This window comes from Aotus nancymaae, unplaced genomic scaffold (genome assembly GCF_030222135.1).
Source record: "Aotus nancymaae isolate 86718 unplaced genomic scaffold, 86718_ANA_hifiasm-v0.15.2.pri h1tg000003l, whole genome shotgun sequence".
In the NCBI taxonomy this organism is placed as follows: Eukaryota; Metazoa; Chordata; class Mammalia; order Primates; family Aotidae; genus Aotus; species Aotus nancymaae.
The window spans coordinates 52,987,683-53,009,166 of record NW_026988414.1 but is presented as its reverse complement, the minus strand read 5'-3'; the positions used below and the strand labels follow the sequence as shown (position 1 = coordinate 53,009,166).

Sequence of the window (21,484 nt, the reverse complement as noted above, 5' to 3'; positions counted from 1 at the left end):
GACACTGGGACACTGCCTCCATATGTGTGGTCCCCAGGGCCGGACAGAGAATGCAGCCGGCACCTGCTGTTTCCCAGGGGTGAGCCCCTCCTGTGTCTGGGCTGGACAAGGCTGTTTGTTCCAGAAAGCTTTTATTCTCAGTTGGACCTGTGATTAATTATCCTAATATCTCCTGTCGTCTCTGTTTTGATGTGTCATTATCAGGATGACAGCATGTATCACTTACTAGTCTCTTTGGGCCAAAGCCATTTATAATGTAGAACCAATAGTGGTAGTAGAATTAATAATATTTTTTACCACTACCTGTGCCACGCTTTCTACATATTTTGTCTCTTTTAATCCTTACAGGGGCCCTGGCAATGAACATAGTTGTCGTTAATTGAGTAGTGACTATCTTCCAGGCAAATGTAAACTCTTTATTTGTTTATCTCACTGAATAGAAGTGGATACAGTTTTTATCTGCACTTTATAGAAGAGGAAACACATAAAGTTAAGTAACTTACTGAAGGTCGTATTTATTAGGCATCAGAGCTACGATATGTAACAAAAAAAGAACTTCCCTGTGGGTAGTCATTTCAAAGAATCACAGAATCAAGATCCTCTAGTCTAGATTCCTCATTTTAACCTTTTGTCTTCTCCGAATCCAAGCATAATGCTCTTTTCATTAAGTCTACATCTAAATGCTATTGTTTCACTAATCCTCTTCTCTGGCTTGCTAGCTGTTGGTAAGGAAGGAAAGAAGCCAGCGTTTATTGTTCCAGGCACTATGCCAGGTTTATTTATAAGTAACTGCATTTTTTATTCCAATAGTCAATCCACAAGATTGACATTAACCTCCAGTTTTATGTAGAAAACCAAGGTTCAGCAGCTCACCCAAGATCACACTTTAGTAAGAGCTGAAACAAGCGTTCAATATCAAGTTTGTTTCATTACAAGGAAGAGTTCTGTCTACTCTTCCGAGACTTGGTGAACAGATGTATAATAACTTTTGTCCATCCTGCACACATCATTTTTTTTTTGCCTTTGAAATGTCAATAATACTGCCTCTCAGGCTTAGTATTTATACACCAAATAGCTTTGATAACAATACTAAGTATTATTTCTTTGTGCTCTTACTGTATGCCAGATATATGCTCAGTGCTTTGAAGGCATTATCTTAATTTTCCCCCCAAATTCTGGGAACTAGTAGGTACTATTGTTGTTACCACACCCTAGATAGAAAGCTGAGGCACAGATGTTGGACCTGCATGGAAACACTGGAAATGGTCTGAACGCAGGCAGCATGCCCCAGAGCTTGTGCTTTTAACCTGCCCCTTTGTTCCCGCAGCCCCCCACCCAAACCCCACCACTCATACTTTCCTTGATGAGCTTAACTGCTGTTATCTCTGTCATTTTCTCCAAAAATCCTTATAACTTGGTTGTGAAGATTGCAGTCAAACCCTTTGAGGTCACCGAGTGGCAGCTCCAGTGTCTGGCCCCAGGGTCATGGGAGGTGCCCTGCAACTCAGTCCTATCAGTGCACCTGCTGTACCTATTACACCGCCATCATGCCCTCCCCTCTACCAGACCACAGTCAGTTTATCAAGTGTAGGTACCAAGTTTTACTTCCATCCCCTGGGTCTATTGGCTGGGATTGGTGCTATTGGGATTGAAGAGAATCACAACTGACTGCAGGAGGGAAAAGATGGGAATTAACATCTTCCTACTTCCTCCTAAAAAGCTGTGGAACAAGACAGGGCAGTAGGAAGGGGTCATCAGGATTCTGCTCAGCCTTTGCCTGCAGGGAGAACATGGAGCTCCTGGCTTATTTAGAAGTCCTGACAATTTCTTTGAGTATTGGAGACTTTTTATGAAATCCAAGGACCGTGGCCCATCTAGGTCACCTGGTGACTGCAGGGATGATGTGGAAAAAGGTAGACAAGCATGGAGGGGTTCAAGCTGATCTTGCCAAGGCCTCTCACTCTTCATGGTCTTAATCTCTTCATTTCAGAAATGAGGGGGCTGTACCATATCATCTCCGAGGCCCCTCCTCCTTCCTTCCCTTATTTACAGAAGGTCGTAGAAGGTTAAAACCCATATGCTGATGGGAGAACTTTGACCACAGTAGCTTCAAAAATTGTGGCACAAGTTGTTTCTAAATGTTCCACAAACAGGCTCAGTGATCACATGAGTTTGAGAAGGGTAAACTTAAAGCTAAACAGATGTATGTACTGCTGGATTTTATGTCTATTTTTTTAATATCACACTTGATTTTTTATTATAAAAGTAATAAAAGGGCTATAAAACAATTCAAATAATATCTAAATCTATAAAAAGTACAAGCCTCCCTCATCCCCCCAGTGCTCCCCAGAGGCTATCATTCTTAATAATTTGGTATACATCCTTTTAGAATGTTTATATATTTTACTGTATTACATAAAAAGCATGTATGCACACATAGGATTTGGGTTTTTTAATAGAATATTGGTCATGTTCAGAAATGTGACTTGGTTTTTACTTAACAGCATGTCTAGGAGATGTTTTCGTAATAGTATGCAGTGGTCTATATTACCTTTTTTAACAGCTGATTACTGTTCCTGAATGCATTTAACTATCCCCCAACTGAAAATTATTTGGGGTTTTTCTTTTTATTTTACTCTTTTAAGCATTCCAGTGTGTGTTGTGACTTTCCAAGTAGACAATATAGTATGCTGTGTTTTCAAAGCTCTCCTTTAATCACTGAACAATTTTTTTGGCTTATTAATCTCAGGAACACCAGTAATTCTTGAAATAGCACTTAGAAAACACACGTTGGCCTTTTAATTTTCACCTTAATGGGCATTGAGAGTCTAACCCCAATGGCTTTAAGATGGAGAAGGTTCAGTGGAATCTTGCTAGAAACAGAGACGTGGCAGCCAGGTGCTAAGAACACTGACGCACTGGGCCCAGGCGAGCAGAGGGCAAGTCCTGGATCCTTCATCATCCAGGACACTGTTGTGGGGGAGGGTAGCACTAAGAGGGTAAGAGGGAAAACACCTGAGAGGCAGGAACAAACAGTTTTTGCCACCATCAAAAATTTTCTTTTTCTGGATCTAGCCTTGACTAAGCTTTTCAGTGCAATTAAATGGCATGTGGTAGGGAAAAATAAGAGATTTCCATTTCTGATCTTTGACATCATAATTTTTCCATTTTTGTTGGCTGGTCAATAAGAAATATGGCTGGAACTTAGTTTTCTATGTCTTTTAAGTTCTGTTTGAGAAAAGAGTGAATGTATCTGCACAGAGCATGCTGCCTTTGGGATTGCTTTGCTGTGGGCTGTTGGTGACCTCTTCTGTGTTGGGTTTCATTGCTTGTCATCATTACTATGTCTGGTAGTGATTCAGAAATGCTCATTTATTTTCAAACAGAGAAGTGCTGAAATGCCCAGTGTTACAGTTCAGTTAGTCTGTTTTTGCTAAAGGCCCAAATCCACCTTCTGAGAGTCTGCAAGATTCAGCTGTGTGTTGGTCTATGGGACTTTGCAGTTTGTTAAAGTATATTCCAAATAGCATCAGCCAGCAAGATAGGTCCAGACAAAAGTGAGAGAAGTCTGTTATTTCTTTGCTTTTAAATATTCCAAAGTTTGATTTGAAAGAAATTAGTTTTAGAAAAGAATCACTATCAATTCTGATACTACTGTGTCTCATCATTTATATAACTTGTTGAAATTCACATGATTCTTAGAAGTGCAAGTCAACTTCTCAAGCAGTCATTTACAGGGTGTCCTTAGTATATTATGACCGGCTGGTTCATCATAATCCCTACTTCTTGTATCCTTTATTCTTCAAACATTCTCATGCCTACTCTAAGCCAGATTCTATGTTAGGTACTAGGGATGGAGGAAAAGAAGATTCATTTCCTGTTGATGAAATTCAAAGTCCAGTTTGGGAGCCAGAGGAGTAAATGCAGTATTATAAGTGCTAAAAGAGAGGTATGCATATTTATTCATTCCTTAAGTATTTACTAACTAACTATAATATGCCAGGTATACATCGACTTGCTAGGAATATTGTGATAAATGAAACTAGGTTCCCTTGGAGTTTACATGCGTTTGGAGTTCTGCTCAAATGTCACATATTGGAGAGGCCTTCCTTGTCACTGTATGATGAGCACCCCTCATCATTGTCTATCCTTTTAACTCTATTTAGATAATTTTATCATTATCTGATGTGTTATCTAAATATTTGTTGATTGCCTATCCACAAGGCTAGAGACTTTCTTTACTGCTGTATCCCCAGTAACCAGCACCAAGCGGGTACTAAATAATAGCGATGGAATTAACAATGAATGGAGCAAGGCAACAAACACAGAAAAGTGAGCAAGAAAAATGTCAGGTGGTGATAAGTGTTGGGCAGAAAATTAAAATGGGTGTGATAAGAGAATGATTTGATGACCACTTTTGATGGGTGTGCTAAGGAGATCACACGTAAACCAAGATCCGAATGATGCCCAGTGCCCAGCACTGTGATGTGAGGAGGAAGAACACTCCTGGACAAGGGAAAGGCAGTGCAAAAAACTTAAAGTGACAATGGCTTTGGTTGAAAGAACTCCAAAGAAGTTCATTTGGCTGTATGTAGTAAGAGGAGGTAGAGGTAGTATGGGACGAGGTTGTGAGGGTAACCAGAGACCAAGGGAAAGGGAGGTTCAGGTTTTAGTCTGAGTATCACAGGAAGAATTTGGAGGATGTTAAGCAGGAAAGTGACATGATCTGATTAGCATTTTACAGATTCACATGGGCTAACTTGTGGCAGGTGGATTGTACAGGTACATGATTGGAATTTGGGGGCTGGTAAGGAGCCATTGCAGTAGCCCCTACAATGCTCTTGATCTTTACTGGGCATTAGATACGTTGAGATGATAAATAAGGCAAGAGCCCTTCTCTCCAAAAACTAAGAAACCCTCAAGTGCTGGTGTAGGATGAAACAGCTTAAGACCCCAATTTGTATTGAACTCTGACTGGTAGAATACTTCTTTTTTTGTTGTTTATTTATTTTTATTTTTATTTTTTAAATTGCATTTTAGGTTTTGGGGTACATGTGAAAAACATTCAAGATTGTTGCATAGGTACACACATGGCAGTGTGATTTGCTGTCTTCCTCCCCACACCTTTATCTGGCATTTCTCCCCATGCTATCTCTCCCCAACTCCCCACCCCCCGCTGTCCCTCCCCTATTTCCACCTGACAGACCCCAGTGTGTGATGCTCCCCTCCCTGTGTCCATGTGTTCTCATTGTTCAACACCCACCTATGAGTGAGAACATGCGGTGTTTGATTTTCTGTTCTTGTATCAGTTTGCTGAGAATGATGGTTTCCAGGTTCATCTATGTCTCTACAAAGGACATGAACTCATCGTTTTTGATGGCTGCATAATATTCCATGGTGTATATGTGCCACATTTTTCCTGTCCAGTCTATCATTGATGGGCATTCGTGTTGGTTCCAAGTCTTTGCTATTGTAAACAGTGCTGCAATGAACATTTATGTGCATGTGTCCCTATAGTAGAATGATTTATACTTCTTTGGATATATACCCAGTAATGGGATTGCTGGGTCAAATGGAATTTCTATTTCTAGGTCCTTGAGGAATCATCACACTGTCTTCCACAATGGTTGAACTAATTTACACTGCCACCAACAGTGTAAAAGTGTTCCTATTTCTCCACATCCTCTCCAGCATCTGTTGTCTCCAGATTTTTTAATGATCGACATTCTAACTTGTGTGAGATGGTAGTTTTGATTTGCATTTCTCTATGTAGTTTTGATTTGCATTTCTCTAATGACCAGTGATGATGAGCATTTTTTCATATGTTTGTTGGCCTCATGTATGTCTTCTTTTGTAAAGTGTCTGTTCATATCCTTTGCCCACTTTTGAATGGGTTTGTTTGTTTTTTTCTTGTAAATCTGTTTTAGTTCTTTGTAGATTCTGGATATCAGCCCTTTGTCAGATGGGTAGATTGCAAAAATTTTTTCCCATTCTATTGGTTGCCGAATCACTCTAATGACTGTTTCTTTTGCTGTGCAGAAGCTGTGGAGTTTAATTAGATCCCATTTGTCTATTTTGGCTTTTGTTGCCAATGCTTTTGGTGTTTTGGTAATGAAGTCCTTGCCTATGCCTATGTCCTGAATGGTTTTGCCTAGGTTTTCTTCTAGGGTTTTTATGGTGTTAGGTCTTATATTTAAGTCTTTAATCCATCTGGAGTTAATTTTAGTGTAAGGTGTCAGGAACGGGTCCAGTCTTTGCTTTCTGCACATGGCTAGCCAGTTTTCCAAACACCATTTACTAAACAGGAAATCTTTTTCCCATTGCTTGTTTTTATGAGGTTTGTCAAAGATCAGGTGGTTGTAGATGTGTGGTGTTGCCTCCAAGGCCTCTGTTCTGTTCCATTGGTCTATATCTCTGTTTTGGTACCAGTACCATGCTGTTTTAATTACTAAAGCCTTGTAGTATAGTTTGAAGTCAGGTAGCGTAATGCCTCCAGCTTTGTTCTTTTTGCTTAGAATTGACTTGGCTATCTGGGCTCTCTTTTGGTTCCATATGAAGTTTAAGGTGGCTTTTTCCAGTTCTGTGAAGAAGGGCATTGGTAGCTTGATGGGGATAGCGTTGAATCTGTAAATTACTTTGGGCAGTATGGCCATTTTCACGATATTGATTCTTCTTAACCATGAGTATGGAATATTTCTCCATCTGTTTGTGTCCTCTCTTATTTTGTTGAAGAGTGGTTTGTAGTTCTCTTTGAAGAGGTCCTTTACGTTTCTTGTTAGTTGTATTCCTAGGTATTTTATTCTCTTTGTAGCAATTGTGAATGGCAGTTCGTTCTTGATTTGGCTCTCTTTAAGTCTGTTATTGGTGTATAAGAATGCTTGTGATTTTTGCACATTGGTTTTGTGTCCTGAGACTTTGCTGAAGTTGCTTATCAGTTTCAGGAGATTTTGGGCTGAGACGATGGGGTCTTGTAGATATACAATCGTGTCGTCTGCAAATAGAGTCAATTTGACTTCCTCCTTTCCTATTTGAATACCCTTTATTTCTTTTTCTTGCCTGATTACTCTGGCTAGAACTTCCAATACTATATTGAATAGGAGTGGTGAGAGAGGGCATCCTTGTATAGTGCCAGATTTCAAAGGGAATGCTTCCAGTTTTTGCCCATTCAGTATGATATTGGCTGTTGGTTTGTCATAAATAGCTTTTATTATTTTGAGATACATTCCATCAATACCTAGTTTATTGAGGGTTTTTAGCATAAAGGGCTGTTGAATTTTGTCAAAGGCCTTCTCTGCATCAATTGAGATAATCATGTGGTTTTTTTCTTCGGTTCTGTTTATATGGTGAATTACATTTAGAGACTTGTGTATGTTGAACCAGCCTTGCATCCCCGGGATGAATCCTACTTGATCATGGTGGATAAGCTTTTTGATGTGCTGATGCAATCGGTTTGCCAGTATTTTTTTGAAGATTTTTGCATCTATGCTCATCATGGATATTGGCCTGAAGTTTTCTTTTCTTGTTGAGTCTCTGCTGGGTTTTGGTATCAGGATGATGTTGGTCTCATAAAATGATTTGGGAAGGATTCCCTCTTTTTGGATTGTTTGGTATAGTTTCAGAAGGAATGGTACCAGCTCCTCTTTGTATGTCTGGTAGAATTCGACTGTGAACCCATCTGGACCTGGGCTTTTTTTGGGTGTTAGGCTTTTAATTGCTGCCTCAACTTCTGCCCTTGTTATTGGTCTATTCAGGGTTTCTACTTCTTCCTGATTTAGGCTTGGGAGGAGGCAAGTGTCCAGAAATTTATCCATTTCTTCCAGGTTTACTAGTTTATGTGCATAGAGTTGTTTGTAATAATCTCTGATGATGGTTTGAATTTCTGTGGAATCTGTGGTGATATCCCCTTTATCATTTTTTATTGCATCTATTTGATTCTTCTCTCTTTTCTTTTTTATTAATCTGGCTAGTGGTCTGTCTATTTTGTTGATGTTTTCAAAAAACCAGCTCCTGGATTTATTGATTCTTTGAAGGGTTTTTTGTGTCTCTATCTCCTTCAGTTCTGCTCTGATCTTAGTTATTTCTTGTCTTCTGCTAGGTTTTGAGTTTTTTTTTATCTTGCTCCTCTAGCTCTTTCGATTTTGACGATAGGGTGTCGATTTTAGATTTTTCCTTGGGCTTCTCATTTGGGCATTTATTGCTATACATTTTCCTCTAGACACTGCTTTAAATGTGTCCTAGAGATTCTGGTATGTTGTGTCTTCGTTCTCATTGGTTTCGAAGAACATCTTTATTTCTGCCTTCATTCATTGTTTATCCAGTCAACATTCAAGAGCCAGTTGTTCAGTTTCCATGAAGTTATGCGGTTCTGAGTTAGTTTCTGAATTCTGAGTTCTAACTTGATTGCACCATGGTCTGAGAGACTGTTTGTTATGATTTCCGTTCTTTTGCATTTGCTGAGGAGTGATTTACTTCCAGTTATGTGGTCAGTTTTAGAGTAGGTGTGATGTGGTGCTGAGAAGAATGTATATTTTTGGATTTGGGGTGGAGAGTTCTGTAAATGTCTATTAGGTTTGCTTGTTCCAGGTCTGAGTTCAAGTCCTGGATATCCTTGTTAATTTTCTGTCTCATTGATCTGTCTAATATTGACAATGGGATGTTAAAGTCTCCCACTATTATTGTGTGGGAGTCTAAGTCTCTTTGCAAGTCATGAAGAACTTGCCTTATGTATCTGGGTGCTCCTGTGTTAGGTGCATATATATTTAGGACCGTTAGCTCTTCTTGTTGCATTGATCCTTTTACCATTATGTAATGTCCGTCTTTGTCTCTTTTGATCTTTGTTGGTTTAAAGTCTATTTTATCAGAGACGAGAATTGCAACTCCTGCTTTTTTTTGCTCTCCATTTGCTTGGTAAATCTTCCTCTATCCCTTTATTTTGAGCCTTTGTGTATCCTTGCATGTGAGATGGGTTTCCTGGATACAACACACCGATGGGTTTTGGCTTTTTATCCAATTTGCCAGTCTGTATCTTTTGATTCGTGCATTTAGCCCATTTACATTTAGGGTTAATATTGTTATGTGTGAATTTGATCCTGCCATTTTGATGCTAGCTGGCTGTTTTGCCCATGAGTTGATGCAGTTTCCTCATTGTGTCGATGCTCTTTACCATTTGGTATGTTTTTGGAGTGGGTAGTACTGGTTCTTCCTTTCTATGTTTAGTGCCTTTTTCAGAAGCTCTTGTAAAGCAGGCCTGGTGGTGATGAAATCTCTGAGTACTTGCTTGTTTGCAAAGGATTTTATTTTTCCTTCACTTATGAAGCTTAGTTTGGCTGGATATGAAATTCTGGGTTGAAAGTTCTTTTCCTTAAGGATGTTGAATATTGGCCCCCACTCTCTTCTGGCTTGTAGGGTTTCTGCTGAGAGATCTGCTGTGAGTCTGATGGGCTTCCCTTTGTGGATAACCCGACCTTTCTCTCTGGCTGCCCTTAGCATTTTCTCCTTCATTTCAACCCTAGTGAATCCGACGATTATGTGCCTTGGGGTTGCTCTTCTTGAGGAATATCTTTGTGGTGTTCTCTGTATTTCCTGGACTTGAATATTGGCCTGCCTTGCTAGATTGGGGAAATTTTCCTGGATAATATCCTAAAGAGTATTTTCCAGCTTAGATTCATCCTCTCCATCACATTCAGGTACACCTATCAAATGTACATTAGGTCTTTTCACATAGTCCCATATTTCTTGGAGACTTTGTTCATTCCTTTTCACCCTTTTTTCTCTAATCTTGCCTTCTCATTGTATTTCATTGAGTTGATCTTCATCCTCTGATATCCTTTCTTCTCCTTGGTCAATTCAGCTGTTGAAACTTGTGTATGCTTTGTGAAGTTCTCATGTTGTGTTTTTCAGCTCCATTAATTCACTTATATTCCTCTCTAAGTTGTTTATTCTCATGAGTATTTCGTCAAATCTTTTTTCTAAGTTCTCAGTTTCTTTGCATTGGTTTAGAACATGTTCTTTTAGCTCAGTGAAGTTTCTTATTACCCACCTTCTGAAGCCTGTTTCTGTCAATTCATCACACTCCTTCTCCATCCAGCCTTGTTCCCTTGCTGGTGAGGAACTGTGATCCCTTGCAGGAGGAGAGGCGTTCTGGTTTCGAGTGTTTTCATCCTTTTTGTGCTGGTTTCTTCCCATCTCTGTGGATTTATCCACCTGTCATCTTTGTAGTTGTTGGCTTTCAGATTGGGTCTCTTAGTGGATGTCCAGTTTGTTGATGATGAATTTATTTCTTTCTGTTTCTTAGTTTTCCTTCTAACAGTCTGGCCCCTCTGCTGTAGGACTGCTGAGGTCCACTCCAGGCCTTGTTTGCCTGGGGATCACCTGCAGTGGCTGCAGAACAGTAAGGGTTGCTGCCAGTTTCTTCTGCTATCTTTGTCCCAGTAGGATACCCACCCGATGTCAGTCTGAGCTCTCCTTTATGAGGTGACTCTTTGGATATACGGGGGTCAGGGAGCTGCTTGAGGAGACAGTCTGTCCTTTATAGGAGCTCAAGTACTGAGCTGTGAGCTCCATTCATTCAGAGTTGCTGGGCAGGTACATTTAAGTCTGCTGCAGCAGAACTCATAAACCCCTTTTTTTTTCCTCAGGTGCTATGACCTGGGGAGTTAGGGCTTTATTTATAAGTTTCTGTCATGCTGCTGCTTTTTTTCAGGGCTGCCCTGCTCAGTGAGGAGGCAGCCTAGTCATTGTCTGCCTGCAGAGGCTTTGCTGAGCTGCTGTGGGCTCTGCCCAGCTGCCGTGTGAACTTCCCTGCAGTCCTGTTCATAGTGGTATAGTTAGAACTGCCTTGGCAATGGTGGCCCACCTCTGTAATGGCAGACTCTCTCTGTAATGATGGGCTGCCTCAGCAATGGCGGGCTGCCTCAGCAATGGTGGGCTGCCTCTGCAATGGCGGACTACCTCTGTAGTGGTGGACTGCCTCGGTAATGGCGGATGTCCCTCCCCGACAGAGCTGGACCATCCCGGGTTCAGCTGTGCTTGCTGTGAAACTCTTAATCCAGAACGTTTCAGATTGCTGTTGTTTTTGTGGGGGTGGGACCAGCTGAGCCTGATCACCTGGCTCCCTGCCTCAGACCCCCTTTTTTTTTTTTTTTTTTTTTTCAGTTGAATGGGTGACTCTGTCTCCCAGGTGTTCCAGTCACCTGTTGAAAAGGCACCGGGATCTGTGTGATTTCCCATTTGGCAACCCATTGCGTCAGCTGAAACAGCCACACTGAGATTCATGGCACTTTTTTTGTCCAGGAATCTCCTGGCCTGGCTCCCTGTTTCAGTCCCCTTTTTTATCAGTAGAATGGGTGACTCTGTCTCCTAGGAGCTCCAATCGCCAGTTAAAATGGTGCCCAAACCCATGTATTTTGTGTAAAGACTCACCATACCTGGGCGCCAGCCAAAACAGCCACGGTGGCCAAACAGCTGCACTGGCGACCCGTGGGGCTCCTCCGCCTGGGAATCTCCTGGTCTGTGGGCAATAAAAATCCGCCTGTAAATGCGGCGTCCACTTACTCTCCGTGCTTTGGCTGGGAGCTGCAATCCTGAGCTGCTTCTAATCAGTCACCTTGGATCTGTCCCCCAGAATACTTCTTTTTTAACATAAACTTTTAGAAGTAGATTGAAGAGGGGTTCAGAAATCCAATGTGCATAAAATTTACCAGGAGCTTGTTAGAATGCAGACTCTCATCCTCTCCTACCATTAGAAACACAGTATGGACCAATAATTTGGATTTAAACAAGCAGCACAGATGACTCTGAAGCCAGAGATTTGAGGATCACTTTGAAGAAGCACAGGGAGAAAAGAAGGGAGGAAGGTGAACCTCAGGGTAGAATTATACACTTGCTATTAGTTCCGCTAAAAGATCTAGTGGAGACTGGACATGGTGGCTCATGCTTGTAATCCCAACACTTTGGGAGGCCGAGGCGAGTGGATCACCTGAGGTCAGGAGTTTGAGACCAGCCTGGCTAACATAGTGAAACCCTGTCTCTACTAAAAATACAAAAATTAGCTGGGTGTGGTGGCATGCATCTGTAGTCCCAGCTACTCAGGAGACTGAGGCAGGAGAATCGCTTGAACCCAGGAGGTGGAGGTTGCAGTGAGCCGAGATCACACCACAGCACTCCAGTTTGGGTGAGAGAGAGAGAGAGACTCCATCTCAAAAAAAAAAAAAAAAAAGATCTGGTGGAGATAGACATGCTAAGAATGACACTTAGGAATCATGGGGTTCCTTTTTCCAAGCAATCTCTTGTCTTCCTGGCTTCTCTCTGAGACTACCATCAACCGATGTACTTGCACATGGCTAATTTTATTCATACTGGGCCTTGGATTGGAGAAAGCCCAGATCATGCAAATGAGAGTGCTTGTGTGTGAAGGAGGAAGACACAGTGGAAGGTGCCACACTCCAAACCTTCTGCCATTTTCTGGAAAAGTTCTAGACTAGCTAAAGTTTAAAATAACTTAAGTGTAATGTAGCCCCCTATAAGCTGAACTGGACTTTTCAGTATAGTGATCAGGAGTAGTAATTTTTTTTTCAGAAAGCTGTATAGTACTTGATTTCAAAAACAAGAACTCGGCCTCATGTTGTCTTTGCTTTTACTGCTGAATCTGTGTAGCTATTGTCGATCTGTAATTGATGGATTTCACCATATTTCTGCCTTGCAAAGTCCATCAGAAGAGAATTATTGTAGCCTCATTTCATGGGCCTAGTACATCAATGGTACCGGAGTGGTTTGAAAACATTATAGCCTTAAAATAGCCAACTTCCATTCCAAAAACATTTTTGGATGGAAAGTAGAATTCTACATTCCATACTTAACCCCCAAGGTTGTCAATTATGAATTTAAGTCCTACTTAGTATTTCTACTGAGTTTATTATAGTTTATCATAGCATTTTCACTGACTTTATTAGAACATTGGCTTCTTTTTGCCCACCTCACATTCTAAGGTTATTTGCAACATACTCTCCTCTTGAAAAAAAGCCCACTCCTCCTCCCCCGCAAAAAAGCTATTTTTTGTCTGTCTCTCAAAGCAACCCTTATCTCTAATGTGACCTCGCAGCAACATTCTACACAGGCTTACCGTCTCCTCTTAAAAATATTTTCTTGCTACATCAAAACCATAGGCACTTGGTTTTCTTCCTACTTCTCTGGCTATTCTTTCTCACTGTTTGTGACTTCTCTTCCTCTACCTACCTGTTATCCAGCCTCTTAGAGTCTCATCCTGCAGGCACTGATGCTGGTGACTCAGTGCTGCCCTTTCTCCTCATGATTCCCATGTGTCTAGCACCAGACCAAATCTCTCTCGACTCTATCTTCTGACTCTGTCTGCTGCATGTCCCCACCCAGATGCTCCATAACTCCAACAGCTAAAACTCTTGAATCCCTGCACAGTAAGGAGTGCTCCCAGACAGACAGCTTCCCAAGCCAAAAAAAGTTTTCTGTTTTCTTCTCCTTAATCTCTAAATCTAGCTCCTCATTGGCTGTTTAATCACACCACTTTTCTCTCTGTTCATCACCTGTACTTTGGTCTGCCTTTATCAGCTCTAGATTATCCTAACAGCTTCCTGACTCTAGATTTGCCTTCTTTAGACCAGGGGTTGGCAAATTACAGCCAGTGGCTTTAACATTTTTTAAAGCATTATTAAGAATGGCTTTTAAAGAGTTATTAAAAGAGCCAATGAAATTGAGCACAGAGCTGTTAGGTTAACTTGCTCAAGCTCTCACACTTAATAAGCGGTAGAGCTGGGATTTGAAGCCAGGCATGTACAGGGTTATTAAAAGAATGACTTTTGTGATTTTAAAAGGTTATTAAAAATAAACAAAAAATTATACAACAAAGACTATAGGTGGCCCTCAAAGCCTAAAATATTTACTATCTATCCCTTTATAGAGAAGTTTACTGCCTCCTCCTCTAGACCATTCACCGTGTTACTGCCTGAGAGTCTTTCTAGCAAACCTGTCCATGCTGCTTTCATGTTAAAATTCTTTTCATGGCTTATCACTTGAGGATAAGGTCCAGATGCCTCTGTGTGATCACAACACCTTTTATCATTTGGCGTCCACTTATCTCTCTGCTTCATCTCTTTCCCATATCCTTGACCTCATAGCACTGAGCTCTGCCCTTCAGCAGTACCCAGATACTTGCTGTTCACAAATATGCAGGGGGCCTTCTGACCCACTTCGTTTGGATAACTCCTGCCCTTCCTTACAGGAAGCCTATCCCAGGTCAGAAGATCCCCTCTGTGATCCACATAGTACCCTATGCACAATACTGTCTCAGCCTAACCATTGTATATTACAATTAGCTGTTGGTTTTTCTGGAGTCTGTTAATCATCCTCAAGGGCATATATTTAAGAATGTGTCTTATTTTCTCCCTAATTCTAAGAACATGATAGATACTCAATAAATGAAAACCTGAATAAATAAACAAAAGAATGAATAGTTGGATGTGCATGATTAGGAGGGAGGTTTTCTAATTGTCAGGAGGCTGTGGTCTGCATGGTTTTGCATAATGTGGATTTCCAGTCTCTAATATGCCATTGTGGCAGAGTTCCAGAGTGATACCTGCTCCCAACTAAACGTTTCTGCCTTGCCCGTATGTTCTTCACCAAAGAAGTTTCAGGAAACCATGAGATTCTGTGACACACAACCGTGCAATTTGAAAAGCACTGCTGTAGTGTGAATAAGTACAGAGAGTAAATCTCCTAGCATCCTATCTCCCATCACATCCAGGCCAGTGGAGAAACCATCAGGCTCATCTGCACAGCTAACGTTTATAGAGCACTTACATTGGGCTTCAGGTGTTCATTTATCCTCACAATAACCCTTTGAAGTTACAATCACAATTTTACAGATGTTAGAATTGAAGCACAGAGATGTCAGATTAACTTGTTCAAAGTCTCACACTTAAAAAGTAATGGAGGTGGGGCTGGGCACTGTGGTTCACGCCTGTAATCCCAGCACTTTGGGACGCTGAGGTGAGCAGATCTCAAAGTCAAGAAATCGAGACCATCCTGGCCAACATGGTGAAACCCTGTCTCTACTAAAAATACAAAAATTAGCTGGGCATGGTGGTGGTGTGTGCCTCTCATCCTAGCTACTCGGGAGGCTGAGGCAGGAGGATCATTTGAACCCAGAAGGCAGAGGTTGCAGTGCGCCAAGATCGTGCCACTGCTCTCCAGTCTGGTGACAGAATGAGAATCCAGCTCAAAAAGAAAAGTAATGGAGCTGGGATTTGAATCTAAGGCAGCCTGGCTTTTGGAACTATTTCTTTTTATTGATTATAACCTTGGTTGAATACAGAGATTTGCCACTGTTTTAGAAGAAAGTCACTGCCATCAACTAGACCCAGCAAAATTAACATTCTATATTCCAGCAACTGGCTTCCAGCTCATTAGGCTATTGTTTTTATTTTGGCACCTCAGCTTTAGAGATAGCCTTTTCATCTACCAGTAGCTCTACCTTTACATATACACATGTCTATGCAAATATGCACTACATTAGGCACTCAATAAATATTACAGTTGCTCCATTTGTGTGTGTCTATGACTGTAAGTTTACAGTGTTGATGGCCCAGGCGTGTGTGTGGTTAGAGACCTAGACCACAGGCAGGAGGACACTGAACTGCTCCTCGCTTTCAGTTATTCTGTATAAACGCTGAGCACACATTTGGAGCTGAGACTCAGGCAAAAGCTAACTCCAATCTGCATTTGGATAGAATGTAACACCCCTAGCCAAAGAATCTGGTAAATTATCCTTCCCCACATCTATTACCAGAGGCTCGTGTAATATGGACAAATATATGTTCAGTATTCCTATGTCCGACTCCAGCTCCAGAAACAATACCTGGAAGGGCAGTGCTAACTTCCTTATAGAAGAGAAAAGCCAGATTCTCCAAAACTGGTGATGCAGGTTGGATTACCGAATTAGGAAAAGTGACTGGATGAGGATTGATCTTCCCCCAAGAAAGACTTAAATGCTGCTGATAGCACCACACTGTCAGGGAAGTCCTTGCTCACCACTTAACCCTATTGGATCAGGAGTAGCCCGATATCACATATTCCTCATAGCTCAGCTGATAGAAGTTTGTAAGCATTTAAGTAAGACTTTCTTTTCAAAAGGAATGCAGGTGAACCTAAAGAATACACGAAACTAGATGCTTGAACAAAATACTTATTTCTTCCTGTGGGTGGGAGGTCATTTCCAGGATGGAATCCTAGGGAAATGGCTAAGTCTAAGGAATTTCAACCTTTTAATACCTAAGCCTCTTCCTGTTTTCCTTCTCCTCTGGGCCTAGGTGTTCCAGCTTATCCTCTCCACCGCCTTCAGCCAGAGGAGCAACCTGATGGCACATTAGTTAACATACAGGGCAGCCCACGGTGGTAGGAGACAGTAAGCCTGGAATCAGAGCAGCTTTGGACCAAATCCCAGTTCTGCCACTTAGTATTGTGAGTCTTCTTTTCTCTCTCTGAACCTTGGTTTTCTTATTAGTTCAACTAAAATGATACTAATACATTTAGGCACTAGGTTTTATTCTGCCCTTTGGACTAGCAAGAGTGCAAAGAACAGAGATAATGTCTGTAATGTGACTGACACACAACGGATACTCATTTGTCAGTATCCAAAATCATTGTCATTTAGACACGGGGCCATCGTATCACACCATCTTATAGGACATCTCAAACTAAGAAGCTTCACTCTTATTTGAGGAACATCTAGGTAGTTGTTCAAAGAGTTGAGTTAGCAAGGTTTCTGAAAAACAGCATGATGGAGAATTATCAGCCTAAATCCAGGCATCGTGAGGGGGATGCTGATATTCTACTGACATTCTTTGCTATCATCTCTGAGCTGATAGGAAAGTGAAATCTGTAGCCTCTAAATGATTATATTTTTCAGAAAGCTTTGTACAGTGTTCCAAAGTGGTGTTGAATAAAAGGATGAATTAAGGCATATTTGGAAGTCTTTAACTTGCACAGCAGAGAGTATCAGCAGATGGAAACTTCACAGAATGGAAGTGAGGATCAGATGGGAAATTCCTCCAGGGTCAATTTCAGAACCAAAGTAGTGAATAATGCTCTGTGTAAAAGTCATAAGCACATGAAATGCAGTTTCCAAGTTTGCAAATAATATAAAAACTAGAGGCAGGGAAGATAGGGAAGGAAAAATAAACCCGTTTCAATTTGGTTTGGCTTCTTTCCCTTACAGAGCTGAAGGAAATGGAGATGACAAATGTTTTTCCCAGTTGAAAAGTGTAAGGATAGCGAGCCAGAGAAAAAGAACCATCCCAGTAAATACATAAGCCTCAGCAAAAGAAAAGTATTGAGTGTCAACACAGTGGTCGCAGAAATGACCATCATGAATCATGCAGGTGAAGAGCGCTGGAGGATAGTGGACAACCAGTGGCAACCAGACAGCACGAGGGAGGACCATAGAATCAGGCCCTGAAACACAAGGGGATCTCCAGAGATCCCACGAGTAGTTTGCTTACTCTTCCTGGAAGAATGGTCCTAGCATGTGGCAGAGTTCCACAAAAGTGGTTAACTGTTTTGGTATAAACAAGGATGTCACTGAGATAAACCAGAAATGAACATTTTTCCATGTTACATGCCAGAAGTCAGCAAACTTTTCTAGTAAAGTGCCAAATAGTAAACATTTTAGGATTTGCAGGCCATCTTATCTCTGTTCTAACTACTCCACTCTGCCATTGTAGTGTGAGAGCGGCCACAGATAATACTTTAACCCGTATGGCAGTGTTCCAGTAAAACTTTATTTGTAAAACCAAGTGGCAGTTGGCTGCAGTTTGAGGACCCCTATCCTAGGTGAGCAGGAAATCCAGTCAGTCATTTTATGCAGAGGTTTGTAATTTGAAATGAGTTACCCAGCAAGCAGATAAGATACACATATTAGCAAATTCAAGACTCTGTGAATGTCTGAAAGAGAAGGAAGTTAAAGGGTCTGGCGAAAGAGAAGGCGGCCAGGGTTAAGAATGTGTGGTCAGGTGGCCTTTCCCATTCCAAAAATATTTTCTATACTTCCATCTGAGCAATCATGAAGCTTCTGGCATTAAATAGCTTTTAGTTGGCAATTACATTAAAAACAGCAAAGGTTAAAAAAAAGTTGCCCTCGCCAAATGGTGATATGAAACTCTTCATGAACCTCAAATCTGTTGCCCAAAATATTTGTACAAAATAAAATTCTTCCTTGCAAGCCTCTGGGCTACTAAAATTTTGAGTTTCAGAAAAATAATCCTGCTCATGGAGGAAATCTCACAGCATTCCTTTGACCTCCTGTTTGAAACTATCTAAAATCCAGGTTATTTTTTAGTGATTGTCCACATCCCCAAATAACTACAAACCTTGACGCTAATTACCCCCCACCGAAAATGAGGCCAAACCATATGCCTTCCAGCGAGGCCCCAGTAGATTCCTGGATGCGGTCAGTTTAAGAACGGTCAAAGGTCATTCCTTAGTCCTGATGCCACCATGTACTAGCTGAGCAAATTGCTTCTGTGAACTTTTGCCCCTCTCTAAAATGGGAAAATAATATCAATCTAGTAACATGGTAGTGAGAATTAAATAATATAAAGTATATACATCTGTCTGTAAATACTGACACCCACTCCCGCTTTATGGTAGATTCGACTGTCCTAATCTAAGCAATTCCTAAGCAGGAAAAAAAAAAAATTCATTTTAAGATAAGGAAAAGACCTCACCATCTTGTCCTATAAACAGGAATTTGGGACTAATGTTCTTTGCACAAACTTTGCTTACTTGCTCCTGAGTTCACTGTTTTTCAGCTCTAATTCTTTTCTTCTTGTTTATATTCCTTTCTGAAATTGCAGAATTCTAGCTTTTTTTTTTTTTTTTAAGCGTTCTAAAATTTCAGTATTTGGTTGATGGTGTTAATACAGTTATGGAGATAACTCGTTGTCCTTATTCAGAGATTCCTGAGTCAAGAATGGAATGAAGGTAGTTGCCAACCCAGCGTGCCCTGTGGCCTCAGTTTTCTGCTGCTCTCTCCTGCTGCCTGGTCCCACACACAGCAAACCCCTTGCTCACTTTCTGTAAACCCAATTTATGTTTTTTCTGTGAAATCTCTACATTTCCAGTTTCCTCGATGTATTCACAACCTCTAAAACGTATAAGCTCTGGCATGAAGAGTGAATGGTAATGATCATGGCAATGTTAACAACCGTAACAGAATCATAATCATCTGCATTTCTGTAGTTTTTCACTACATGCCAGGTACTTTTCTGTGTCCTTTAAACACATTAGCTTATATAGAATCCTCACAAAAACCCAAGGTAGGTACTGTTATCCTCATTTTAGAAATGAGGAAACTGTCCCTGAGAAGTAAATTCTTACCCAAGGGTACAGAGCTACTAAGTGACAGAGCAAGGACTTGATCCCATCATTAATGGCTCCAGAGTCTGTGCTCTGAACCACTGTCTGCTATGCTATATTGTGGATATGATCATTTTCAGCCCCATTGCTTTGAAGGTAACCAGATGAGTATTTATTACGTATTTATTTGGTGTGCCAGCACTGTGCTGAATACTGAAGAGAGAACTAGGAATGAGGTAATAATTTATAATCTCACTGAAGAAAGGAGACACTGTTGACTGGAAAGGCTTCGTGGTGCAGTTTTAACAACTACATCAGGAAAGGGATAGGTTCTTGTGGAGTGTGTTGGCACAAGGAAATAGAACTTGAACTTATTCTTAAGGGAAGGGGAGCAAGAGGAGCCTGTCTTTAGCCCCAAGCTGACAAAGAGATTTCAAAGAGGCCGTCTTGACTAGAGTAACAAGTTTGTGTTGGGATGCGGGCAGGTAAGTTTGAAAAGATGAGAAAGCTACTGTTCTAAAGAGAAAGGATACACCCATAATTTCTCACTTCCAGTCCTGTGTTGAGGCCTAAAATAGTTGAGGAATGTGTACATGTCAGGATGGGAGGCCTGAGATGGCACAATAACATATCCCAGGTGGTAGATGGGCATTTCTGTACCCAGAACCTGAATATTTTGTCTGACAACTAGAAATTCCAAGGTTACTTAGGTTATATGTACCATAAAAAAATCATTTATTAGACGTATCTGGTGTTTAAGCTGAGACCTTTTTGCTTGAAAAACTGTAAGAATGAGTCCATCTACTCTTTTGTGAGATCTTTACAAGAACACTCTGAGGTCAGTATTAGCCTCAATTTATAGAAGAAACATAAAGACTCACACAGTCGATGACTTGCCCAAGACCACCACATGACTCTAGATTGGAGTCCAAGCCTCTTGGCTCTACTTTGGGAAGTCTTCCCTCCACAAGGCAGCTCCTCATAGCTGGCCATGGAGATCAGTTTGAGAAGTGGACTCACACAAGACAGTGGTGTTCACAGTTGAGCCAAAGATCCAGAGGACCCCATGATGCCACCCTACTCACAGAATTTCTAGACGCTTTATACTCCCAGAGCCGCCTTTATTTCAAATAAGAGCCCTTAAGCACTGCACATTGCAAATGCAGAGGAGATGATTTAGCCTGAAGGAGATTATACTTGGTAGAACTGGCCCATGAGCATTTTGTCCCTATCTCATTCTCATGCATGACAATGATTTTTACTTATATAACTAAAACAATTTCTTGTGCCCTCTCAGCTGGTCTTTAATTTGTAGCCTGCTTAAGAAGGCATGTGGTCACAAAGAAGCTTACAAATAAAGGCCCCCAGCAAAACAAAACTGCTCCTTCATTTTCTGGCTAAAAGTTGGGTCAAAGAAGTAAAGTACTAAGTTTGAGCCTAGAAAACTAAAAAGGAAGTGGAGTACGGGTATGGGAGGAAGGCAGGGAGTATTGATATACCTAACATGACCGCGATACCGCTTGCTGCGTAGGTCCTAATTGTACCCAGTCTATGTCCCCACATCCTCTGATTCCATAAATTCCAAAACAGCCCAAAGCAATCCTATTGGTTTTGTTTGGAAAGCAGCCCTGTGTTTCTCAGCCTGCCCATTCTAAAGCAAGCCTGTCAAATTTGGAACCTAAATATAAGCTGACAGAAATCAGCTACTAGCAAATTAAGTTAAATTAATAGAGTAGACGCCTGAAATACAAAGTGTATTTTTTTTTCTAGAAATCTTGCTCTCTAGTCATCAGGCTAGGTAAACTGAAGCAAGCCTCTATCTCTGCAGCAAGCCCTTTCCTTCGCCTGGTGGTGCTTCCCAGAGAGCCCTGCATGGGACTACCCCCCTTCCAGAACTACTGCTCCCCCTAGTGGCAGCCTTCACGCCTTCGTCTGCCAATTTTATGGGAATATTGTATGTGTAACAGGAGTCAAATCCTCCCCTATCCCTGAAAAGATTTATGCATAGTGAATTATTAGAGAAAGGGAGGCAACATCTAAATGGACCAAATGTACAAAGTACACACTGTGGGCAGGTTTCTAATTACAAGAAGAAAGCATG

General features: G+C 41.1%; 1 protein-coding gene across 1 annotated transcript in view; it reads left to right on the top strand.

The window, feature by feature from the left end:
* The window catches only part of ADAMTSL1 (ADAMTS like 1), a 433,007-nt gene that overhangs the window by 297,814 nt on the left and 113,709 nt on the right, over positions 1–21,484 (top strand). The window lies entirely within an intron of this gene.